Consider the following 12,899-nt stretch of genomic DNA (forward strand, 5'->3'; position numbering starts at 1 on the left):
TTCATCAATCCCATTTTGGGGTTTTAGAAGTAAACTGAATTAAATTTATTGTTTTAGGGTTTAAAATTTGGGGTTTAGGGCCTTTATGCCCTAAATCCTAGATCTTAAACCCTAGGAACTGGCAAACACTTTTAAAACGTAAGTGTATAACCCTGTTTAATATTCGTTAATATTTTAGGGTTCACCAATCCCATTTTGGGTTTTAGAAGTAAATTGAATTAACTGATTCTATGGTTTAAAACGTAAGTGTATAACCTTGTTTAATATTCGTTTACATTTTAGGGTCCCGCAATCCCATTTTTGGGTTTTAGAAGTAAATTGAATTAAATTTATTGTTTTAGGGTTTAGGATTCGGGGTATAGTGTTAAGATGTCAATGATGCACAATAGAGCATCTTTGATTGCTATTTTTTGTCATTTTTAAAATATATTTGTCTTTTAAGAAGATTCTTCTCGACATAGTCACATTTACGACTAAAATCCATTTAATTCTAGTACTCATTCACTCGTTTTCATTTATGCGTTTAATTCTATAATTGAATTCGTTTCATTCATTTATAATGTTTCCTTTTAATTCTAGTACCCATTCGCTCGTATTCATTGACGCGGTTAATTCTATTATAATGAATCCTTTTAATTCTATTATAATGTACCTGTATTCTAGTATTCGTTTAATGTATAATGTTTGTAGAATGAAAGATATTCTAATTTTTCATAATTTGTTTTTATGATTTGATATTTTTCCGATTTTTATAGTATAATAATAATATTAGGATTATGATCAAAATTTTAAGGGAAAAAAAGATACAGAGTTATTGTGCATAAAATGATTCTCAAATGTTAGGTCACACACACTGTAGAAGGGGGTTGAATACAGTGTCTAGTACAATCAAATCGAATTAAAAATACAAGTATGAAACACAGAATAATATTTTTAATGAAACAATATTACAATGAAATCGTTCTCTCTCAGTGATGAACAAATATCACGAAAGCTGCTAGGGTTACAATGAATAATATCCTCGATTAAGATAACACTTATAGTGTAAACCCTATGTTGTGTTTATATAGACACACGGTTACAAGATAAACTTCTAATTGATATCGAACATAAGTCTGCATCCTAAAATATATCAACTAGTTATCTTTTCTTCCAAGTATTCTATTCTTCATAGAATTCTTCTCCATGCATATCACTTCTTGTGTTTGCCTTAATCTTCTTTCCTTCAATCAGTCGTCTTCCTCATCTGAATGTCTTCTTAAGTCCTGATATTATCTCCTGATAAATATCTTTTGATAACTTAAGTTATGATAACTTAAGTTCTGATATCTTAAGTTCTGACTTCAGTATAAGTACTGATTTCTAGTTAAGTCCTGATTTATCTTGTTAGTTAAGATCTGAAAACTAAACACAAATCATTATTAGACATGACATCATAAATATATCTAACAATCTCCCCCAACTTATAAATTAGCATAATATACAAGTTCAATAGATATTTGATGATGTCAAAAACATTAAGTACAAATGCATATGCGAATTTGACTAAGTAACTACAACTCACAGTCTTTATAGCTTTTACCATCCTTAAAGTCTTATATCAGCTTTAACCTATATAACCTTCAGAATTTATCAGCTGTAGTTCTTGACTTGGCTTCAGTGTGTAATCTCTTTAATATCAGGAGTTGTTCTGAGATAATTCTTCAACAGACTTCTCTCAGCATATTCAAGTTCATTCTTCATCCTCCTTTTTGCATCTTTAAGTTCAACTGTATCTTCACCTGTTTGGAAGATAGCAGCCCTGAGATCATTTATTTTTGCTTTCCTTATATCCTAATCCAGTCTGATGAAATATGCTTTATCAGACTCTAGATTGAATTCAAGACCTTTAATACCAAGAAATATATTGATGATTTTGGCAGTATTAGGCTTCATTTCAACTATATCACCATTGTGAGCTATGTACTTAGGATAGTATGGTCTATCAAACTTTACAGAGTAAAGTTTCTTTTTCCTTTGAATATCAGATTTTAAGTAATTGGCAGCACCATATGTTGATCTGTTTTTCACTTGAAGTAGAAATAACACATGTTGCAATTCTTTAAAATACTTCAAACGAATAGTATTCTTTCTAATCTGGAATACCCTCTCATCTGTCGTGAAATATAGCATGATATCTTCTTTCAATACAGAGTGGTAAACCATTTGTACAGACTCCAGTTGATTCAATCTTTCAGGAGTTGTTCCCACTCCTGGTTCACTTAAGGAAGTTGGATCAGAGGTAATATTATTTACTCTCTTTTCTTTAGAACTACCCAATCCTGATTTGTCTCTAGCTTCCTTTCCTCTAATAACTCTTGCTTCAAAACCACTTGATGTAGTCTTCAAAAGTTAAGTAGATTGTTGAGCTTTAGTAAACCCAGGTAGTAGAATTTTTGAAGGTTTAACATGAGCAGTGTTAGAGGTTTCCTTTTCTTTATCTTCTGATATCAAGCCAACTTGAGCTCTTTCAGAGGTTGCTTGCTTCATTGTCATATCAGAATTTACTAAGTCCTGATCTTGAACAACATGAGCTCTGTTAGAGGTTATTTGAATATACTTCTTCTTCAAAATCAGACTAGTATCTTCATCAGATTTTCCTTCCAGATCCATGATCGGCATATAAACCTTTACAGGTTCATCAACTTTAGCTTTGCATTTGGATCTAGGATCAACTTCCACTTGTGATTTGGCTTTGTATTCAGATTTGGTTGCCTCAGAGTTTGTCTTCTCTTTAATCACAATGCCCTTAGGCTTTGGAAGTTTCTTTGTAATAACTTGAGCTTTTGACTTTGACTTTGTAACACCCCCAGATCCGGGGTCGGGAATCCGGGTCGTCACGGTCTTTCTTTCCACAATATCACTTCACTTAATTAATAATAAATAACCTTATGCTATGACCCCACACTAACACACACCACAACCCGTTATAGTCTCAGAGATGAAATTGAAATAAGTACAAGTCCTTGAATCCACAATTTAAAAGTTATTACAACCCAAAATGATTACTTGATAAATTTATAGTTAATTGCCATTATCTGCCACAAGTTATAATTATACAATATTTGGTTCCCAAAAGTAGAATGCCTGATCTACCAATAGATCTACCTCTGCAGCTATAGCAGCTACAACATCAACGGGAAGACGCGGGACGCTTACCACGCGCTTGCGCTGGGTCTGCTTGAGTCTGGCCATCTTTCCTAACTGTTTTTGTGTGATGAAGAAATTAAGCAAGAGTGAGCATTACAGCTCGCAAGATAATATATAGTATAAACAATAATGCAAGTATCTAAATGGATAACTTACTAGAATCCTTTATCAAGTGTAAGGTAATTACTTACTGGATATAAGTTTTAAGAAAGATGAAGTTACCAATTACTTCATTATACTTATACTATTTTTAGAAATCTACTTGAACTATTACTGTTCAAAGTATAATAAGTTTCAAAAGGTCATCCCATAGATGAGACCACAAGTTAAAACTTGAATAGATTCAATCTTTGAAATATTTTTAAAGGGAATGAAGTTACGAGATACTTCATTCAATGGAAACACCATTATAACTGTTTGACCCTGTCAATGCTTCGGCAACCACCCATTCGTAGCCTTTCGATCGAAAAGCTACGGGTAGTGTTGCAGAATTATCCAACTGGATGATGAACTCATTACGGGAGTTTGTCGCGCCAGGAAGACCACTTACGATGATCAGTCGCAGTAGTACAACCCACCATTTTCTACATGTAGAGGAGAACCTGTCGGATTTACTTGTCAACCGAACATTGGACTCCTAAGGAATGGACCGTCTTAGCGAAACTTCCGGGCCATTTGGGCCAATATAATAAGGCTTGGCTGGCGCCACTTGACCACTTACGCCACTCCTAGTTCAGATGAAATCCATGACTCTGAAACGTAAAGCTCGTTCCCCCTTTCCCTAAGTAGAAACTTGTTGATACGGCTCCACCAAGAAGTCGTATCTAGTTGGAAAGGAAAACTCACCGATATTTCCCAGGCGATGCCTGTTAATGGATTAACTTGTTCCAAGAATTTTACTTCCCGAGTGTTGGGTAAGTAATCAAAAACTCTTTTATCAAAATAGCAACCTTGTTGCGAATATAAAATACACCACAGAGCCGGATCCCTCAGGTTTTGAGCGAGTATTTAAATCCCCTTCGCAAGGAGGATCTTAAATATAAAATGAGTTTTGGGATCCGCTCTAACTTTTAAAATCATTTTGAAGACTCGCAAAGCATTTTTAAGAATGTTTGGAGTAATGCTGATTTAATAAATAAATCAGTCCCAATATATTAGAAAATATCTGAATATTATTATTTAAATAATATTCCCATAAAGAATAATCTTTATAAAAATAATTGAAGTAGAAGTTGTAAAACTTATACTTGAAATGAATCTTAAATAATCAAAGATGTACTTATACGAAAGTAATATCCTTATTTGAATAATCAAAAGTAAGTTTGACATTATTCTTTAATAAAATAAAGAATATTATTTAGTAAATAATCGGAGTCATAAGTCCTCGAATGAATATTCAAAATAATATTCATTAATAAAATAAACGGAGTCATAAGCCCTCGAATGAATATTCAAAATAATATTCAATAATAATTAAACGGGGTTATAAGCCCTCGAATGAATATTCAAAATAATATTCAATAATAATTAAACGGGGTCATAAGCCCTCGAATGAATATTCAAAATAATATTCAATAATAAAATAAAGTTATCGAATAAACCTTATTCGATTCATAGTTTTGAAAACTATTCATATATATATATAAATATATATATATATATTATACTCGGGAGCCTCGACTCCCGGTTTTAGAAAAAGTTCACCTTTGGGTCCCCTATACTAAGGGTATATGCAAATTACCGCTTATCTCTAGCATAGGTATTATCAACTGAATCAACAGATATATGTGTCAAGAATACGAAACAGACATACATATATACCATATCACATGCTACAATATATCGCAAGAATTTGCTAAATAACCATTATGAATCTATCACAAGATAATGCATGTACAAATGTATACATCACAACAACAGTATAACGGGTAGAAAACTTGTCTGAGCGACTGGGGGTTATAAATGGCTTGGGACGAGTCTGGTAACTTATAAACAACATATAAGTTGGGATTAAACCAAAGTCACTTATAAATCTATACTTTAACCAATTTAGACTCTAACGCTCGCTTTGCGCTTACTGATTCTCTTAAGTCGCTCGAGTACCCTCGGCTCCACCATTTTTAATAAATTAACCATTACGAGTTTTAAGGCGATTCTTTCGTGAGTGTCTTACCAACTACCTAACACACTTTACATAAATGTTTAATACTCCAATTAGTCCTTTTAGGTCTTTAACCTATGCTTCAAAGTAAGGCGAGGGGTAATTATTCGTTCGCGAAACGTCGTTACTTAAAACGGCCGTTTCGACTAAACTGTACATCGGAATCAAACGAACTACATATCAAAACGAAGCTCGTAACATGAACTATCTAATCATGGCAATAGTCAAAACCTAGCAGTGAGTTCACGGGTCCTAATGTTAAGAACAAAAACAGCCTAAAGTAAATCGGACATTACGACAGCTATGTTTACGCGATTACCCAATTTTAAACCATTCCAAATCACCTCACAATCAACTCACAATCAACATCCCAACCAAAACTACATCCATACTTCATCATAACAGCTCCAACATCTTAACATTAATAATTTATACTATTCTTAATCATGAATTTAAACTACTCTTAAGTTCATTAATCAACAATCCAAGAACTATCACTCCAAAAACTTCACAAAACCAACTAATCTCTACATTCTCAACAAGCAAGCCTCTCATGAATTATAACAACAAAACTAAACCTAGTTACTCAAATAAAGTTAGGGTTTGGAGGGGTTATACCTTCCTTGGAGAGTGGAGAATCAAGTGAATAGCTTGGAATCACCCTTAAAGTCCTTATCCAAGCTTAATCTAAACAAAACTTCAAGAACAAAAAATGTAGTTCTTGAAAAACACTATTCACCATCTTCTTCCATGATTTTTAGGAATAGATTGTGAATGATTTAGGAGCTCAAACTTATAGGATATCCATAACTATGCATAAGGAGTCTTAGATAATTACCTTGTAATTTAACAAAGCTTGGAACTAGGTTTTTGATTTTTCTTTCTTTGGAAAAGAAGAAAAGCCGAGAGCTTGATGAAGAATGGGGATGAAATTTTGTGTTTTTGGTGAAAATGAATTGTTGGCTTGGTTGGTTGACATTTTGATTTGTTTTGTTACCTTTTTACCATGGTAATTTTTGTGTGGTTCTAATTCAACCAACAACACACTTGCTTGGTCATGCTTATGTCACCATGTGATGTCACCCTCCCTCCTTTGTCCTCTTCTCATTGGTTTGATGACATCATCCCCACTAATCTCTTTGATTAGCTTTTAATTATTTGGCTAATGACCGCTGATCTGTTATACGGTTCGCTTAACTTTCGTTTTCGTTTATCGTTTGAGGGATCATACCCGGGATCTTATTACTTAGGTTCCCTTAACCTTTCTCAATAAATTATATTCCTTTTTATGATCCTCTATTAAAATCCTTGAATTTAAATCCTTTTTATCCTGTTACCTTATACTCAATTCTTTCGATATCTGGTGGATTTTTGGGAAAAATCAAAAGGTTCAAATTTGGATTCTGACGATCTTTACATACACTTATATATCATATAGAGTACCAATAAAATCTCAGAATATCCATAAAAGAACCCCTACATAGTGTGGCATGACAGTTTTCTTATTCAGCAATATCAGCAAAAACACTATTCATAAGGGTTACAAAAAGTTCAAAATTTTGGGGTTATTACAGACTTGACATTTTCCGCTATAAGTCTAGCTTCTTCTTTCTTTAGGCTTTCAAAGTCCATTCCTGGATTGTCTTTGAGAAATAGTCTTTTTCAAATTTCTTCATCCAGCTTCTATAACTTGGGGTCTTGATAGTTCCTTAGCATTGACACATGGAACACATTATGAACTTGTTGTAGGTTCGGGGGTAAGGCTAGCTCGTAAGCCAACTTCCCAATCCGTCTTAGTATCTCAAAAGGTCCAATGTATCTTGGGCTTAGTTTTCCTTTCTTTCCGAATCTCATTAACCCCTTCCAAGGGGATACCTTTAATAGTAATAAGTCCCCTACTCCATACTCCTTGTCCTTTCGGGCTAGGTCTGCATATTTCTTCTGTCTGTCTTGGGTTGCTACCAGCCGTCCTCTGATGAGATCCACTATGTCTTTGGTCCTTTGGACCACTTCGGGTCCGAGCATCTTCCGCTCTCCTACTTATCCCAGTATAAGGGAGATCGACACTTCTTCCGTACAGGGCCTCATAAGGCGGCATTCTGATGCTAGCATGAAAGCTATTATTATAAGAAAATTCGATCAACGGCAAGTGATCATCCCAACTTCCTTTAAAGTCTATTACACAGACTCTCAACATATCCTCCAGTGTCTGGATGGTCCTTTCACTCTGCCCATCCGTCTGGGGATGGTAAGCGGTACTCATATTTAACTTGGTCCCCGCACATTCTTGAAAGCTCCTCCAAAATCTGGAGTTGAACCTGGGGTCTCGGTCTGAGACAATGGACGCTGGGACTCCATGTCGCGTCACTATTTCCTTAAGGTAAATGTCCACCAGTCTATCGACTGTGTATCTCTCATTGATAGGAATGAAATAAGCTGACTTTGTCAGTCGGTCTATAATCACCCATATGGCATCATGGTTGGCTTTCGTCCTTGGTAAACCGACAACAAAATCCATGGCTATCTGTTCCCATTTCCATTCGGGAATCTCCAGGGGTCGTAAGAGTTCACTGGGTCTCTGGTGCTCTGCCTTTACTATTTGGCAAGTTAAACATTTGCTTACCCATTCTGCTACGTCCCTCTTCATGTTGGGCCACCAGTACTATTCCTTCAAATCCCTATACATCTTGGTGCTTCCCGGGTGGATGGAATATCTTGAACTATGGCTTTCATCCAAAATCTCATCTTTAAGCTCTTGAACGTTCGGAACCCAAATCCGGTAGGACTACCTCATTATCCCTTTATCATCTTTCTCAGTATGGATCTCTTCTCCAGTCATTGACTTTCTGCCTTCATTCATTATTTTCTCTTGGCACAATCTGATCTTTTCCAATAACTCTGGTTGCATTGAGATCTCAAACAGCTTTTCAGTTCCGGTTCCGGTTACCTTTACTTCTATTTCCATCCTCTCGAAATCCTTTATCAATTCTTCCGAAGTCATTATCATTCTGAGTCTTTCCTTTCTACTAAGGGCATCAGCCACCACATTGGCTTTCCCCGGATGATAGAGAATCTCAGAATCATAGTCCTTGATTAGCTCTAACCATCTCCTCTGGCGCATGTTGAGCTCTTTCTGCGTAAATATGTACTTGAGGCTCTTATGGTCTGTGAAAATCTCGCACTTCTCTCCATACAAGTAGTGCCTCCAAATTTTTAGGGCAAAAACTATTGTTGCGAGCTCAAGGTCATGAGTAGGATATCTAATCTCGTATTCCTTCAGTTGTCTCGACGCATACGCAATCACTTTACCGTGCTGCATAAGCACACACCCTAATCCTTTGTGCGACGCGTCACTATATATCACAAAATCTCCTTTTCCGTCTGGCAATGCCAACACTGGGGTCGTTACCAACCTTTTCTTTAATTCCTGAAAACTATTCTCGCATTTCTCCGTCCACTCAAACTTCTCTATCTTACGAGTAAGTCGTGTCAAAGGGGCTGCGATCTTCGTAAAGTCCTGTACAAATCTACGATAGTAGCCGGCCAATCCTATGAAACTCTGTACCTCTGTGGGTGTGGTTGGCCTTTCCCAATTTGAGACCGCCTCTATCTTGGAGGGGTCGACCAATACTCCTTCTTTATTGATCACATGTCCTAGAAATTGTACTTCATTCCGCCAGAATTCACACTTCGATAATTTGGCATATAACTATTCCTCTCTGAGTATTCCTAGAGCTATCCTCAAATGCTCTGCATGTTCTGCCTCAGTCCTTGAGTAGATTAAAATATCATCGATAAAAACTATCACACACTTGTCCAAGTACTTCTTAAATACTCTGTTCATTAAATCCATGAAAGCCGCTGGGGCATTGGTTAATCCAAAGGACATTACCAAGAACTCATAGTGCCCATACCTGGTACGGAACGCTGTCTTGGGAATATCTTCGGGTTTAATCTTTAGTTGGTGATATCCAGTTCTCAGGTCAATCTTGGAAAAATAAACAGCATCCTTTACCTGGTCGAACAGATCGTCTATTCTAGGTAACGGGTACCTGTTCTTTATGGTTAGCTTGTTCAACTCTCGATAGTCGATGCACAGCCTCATGTTCCCATCCTTCTTCTTAACAAATAACACTGGTGCTCCCCACGGAGACACACTGGGTCTTATCATACCCTTATCCAAAAGTTCCTGCAATTGGGTAGCTAATTCCTTCATTTCTAATGGGGCTAACCGGTAAGGTATTTTGAAACTGGCGCCGTCCATGGGGCCAAATCAATAGCAAATTCAATCACTCTATCAGGTGGTAATCCCGGAAGGTCTTGTGGAAATACGTCTTCAAATTCGTTGACTACCGGAATATCTTGTAAGTTGGGCACCTCCTTCTGCGTATCCACCACATAGGCTAGGTAAGCCTCATTTCCTTTTTGTAACATCCTTCTGGCCTGGGCCATAGTCAAATTTTTCTGCGTCTGCCTCTTTCCTCTAAATATGACTTCTTTCTTTCCTGGGATATTTAACTTAACTTTCTTCCCCTTACAGTCTATCTGAGCATCATTGCTAGATAGCCAGTCCATTCCCAAAATTACATCAAACTCCCATAATTTAAAAGGAATCAGATCAACACTAAAAGATTGTTCCCCTATGCCTAACTCACAGGCGGGGTGAATCTGGTTAACAGGAATAATTTCATGATTGGCTATTTCTACTTGTAAGGGTTCTATCAAGGGTTCAGCCTCAAGCCTTAATTTACGCGTAAGGTCCTTTGATATAAAAGATTTAGTTGCTCCCGAATCAAATAAAACGTTTGCACTGACTGAATTTAGAGAAAGGGTACCCGCTATCACATCTGAGTCTTTCATAGCATCCTGGACTGTCATGTTGAAAGTCCTCGCAGTAGGTGGCTTATTGGAGGCAGCCCTGCTGGCTCCTGAAGCTGCTGGTTTGTTCATTGGGCATTCCTTCTTCCAATGACCCGGGCGTCCACACTGATGACAAGTGGTGGTTGGAATGACGGCAGGGGGCTGAAGAAGGGCATTTGTGGGAATAGTGGCCCACTTGCCCACACTTAAAGCAGGTTACTGGCTTTCCCTTATATTCCCCAGAATGCATTCTTCCACAAGTGTTACAGGCTGGCAATGGGGTTCGAGACTGGTTGTAATAGGACATTCTTGACTTCTGGCCGCTCCGGCTCACATTCACACTCATTGACCGCTTAAACCCAGTGTTCTTTCCCGGTAGGGACACTGCTCCTCGATTAAATCTAGTTGGGAAGCTCCTTCCTACGGAACCACCACCCATGCTCATGCTTTTCCTCTTTATTCCCTTCTTCTCTCTTTCCTTCTGCATCTGTTCACTTCCGGCTTCTACAATTGTTGCTTTTTGCACCAGAGTGGCATAATAAGTAAGCTCAAGGATTGCCACCCTATTCTGAATCCACGGTTTCAGTCCCTGCTGAAACCTCCTAGCTTTCTTTTCCTCGGTGCCCACAAACTCCGGCACAAACCTTGATAACTCAGTAAATTTCACTTCGTACTCTGCTACAGATAAGTTATTCTGCTTTAGCTCCAAGAACTTGAGCTCCATCTGGTTTTCCATAGACCTCGGGAAATATTTTCCCAGAAATAACTGACTGAATCTCTCCCAGGTTATAATAGCATCTGTCTCCATGTTTTTCTTGGCCTCCCACCAGTAGTTAGCCTCTCTATTCAGAAGGTAGGTAGCAAATACAGTCTTCTGTGCCTCATCGATACTCAGAATCTCAAAGGATTTCTCCATTTCCTTTAACCATGCCCTTACCTCAACTGGGTCGGCTGATCCGTGGAACTCAGGGGGCTTAAGGGACTTAAAAGCCCTGAAAGAGTTTGCCACAACATTGTTATTTCCTTGAGGGGGTGGGTTGGGTTGACGTTCCAAGTTCTGCCTTAGTAGTTGCATGAACTGGCCCATGGGATCTATGCCTGGGTTTGGTATTGGTTGCTCAACCTCAGTTTCTCCTTCTTCAGCCTCTATCTCAAATCCCTCAACATCATATGTTTCCTCCTCCTCTTCATACAAGGAGTCATCCTGTTCAACATAATCCTCGTCTTCCTCTTCAATGTGTTCCCGGTTCCTATCGTCCTGGTTATGGCTTCCCTGGTCCTCAGATCCAGGGTTCGCCCTAGTTCCAATCTTTCTTGGCGGCATGATACTGATAATAAAAAAAATATTGGGAAATTTAACGTTAGGTCACAATCATACACAACATTGTGCCTTGCACAGCTCTATAATGGGGAGAATGTATCTCGCAATTCTATTATTTTATGACAGTTCTAATAAGAAGTGCAGTAATAATAATGAGAAAAATAGTGATCTCGTCACAAAGGAACTGAACTGAAAGGAAACAAATATATACATAATGCGAGAAATACATAGTTTGATCTGGTCAAAAGTATAACAGTGCTACAGCTATCTGTCCCAAAAGTGATACACAAGAGTCTATCCGTCTAGTCAGAAAAAGGGATGCTATATACAAGTCAACTATCCCGGAAAATTGGCTCTTACTAAGGCCTCGACTAACTAGACAACTAGACTATCCCATCGTCAGTCCTGAATCACACACCGGAGCGAGTCAGCTCCCATACCCTTTCCATCACACGACGGAAGATATAGTCGGCCTGCCGCCTGGAGATCCTACCATGCCTGTCCCCCTGGAGCGATCTGAGTCTCGCTCGGGACGTGAGCTCTATCCCCGTCAGCTCCCTCCTCAAGGATCAGGGTATAGTAGCCCTAGTCTCATAAGCTCGGGTACGCCTACCCGCCCTCTCCACATCCAACTCCCTCCTGGCCTCATCCAGCCAGGCCTCAGTAACAGCCACTCGGGTCCTCAGTACATCCTGAACATAGCCGTGGGCTAACAAAGACTGCCTATGGGCAGGGTCGAGAGGTGGTGAATCCGGAGCCGCTGGGGGTGCCTCCTCGGTCTGCCTAGGCTCGGAAGTATGGGTCTCTGAGCTGTCATCATATGGGCTCCAGGATAGTGTGGAGGGGTAGGATCTCTGACCACCGGGAGTGTGGGAAAAGGGGTACCAGTGTATACTACCATAGCTCCGACACGCTCCTCAGCCACTGGGACCTCATCCGGGTCCTCCTCATCTGAAATAGCAACAACCTCTGTCTCTGACTCCTCTGAGAGGTCCTCCTCATCCTCCTCCATCTCAGGCTCCTCCTGATCCTCGGCATCTAGCAGTGCCTCATCATGCTCACGCTCGAACATCTCAGGGTCATCTATCTCATGTGCCTACACATTAAACGAGCTAAGTTACTATCATGATACATATAAGGGTTCCCGTAAGGGTTTTAACTGTCAGTGCTACTTTAAGTAGTCCGACCATGAACTTGGCAGGAGTTCTTATTATCTTTGTGAGTTTATTATTACATCGTCGCATCATCTCTGAGGTTTATAACGCTTAGCTCTGATACCATTTCTGTAACACCCCCAGATCCGGGGTCGGGAATCCGGGTCATCACGGTCTTTCTTTCCACAATATCACTTCACTTAATTAATAATAA

This window comes from Apium graveolens, chromosome 9 (assembly GCF_009905375.1).
Source record: "Apium graveolens cultivar Ventura chromosome 9, ASM990537v1, whole genome shotgun sequence".
NCBI lineage: Eukaryota > Viridiplantae > Streptophyta > Magnoliopsida > Apiales > Apiaceae > Apium > Apium graveolens.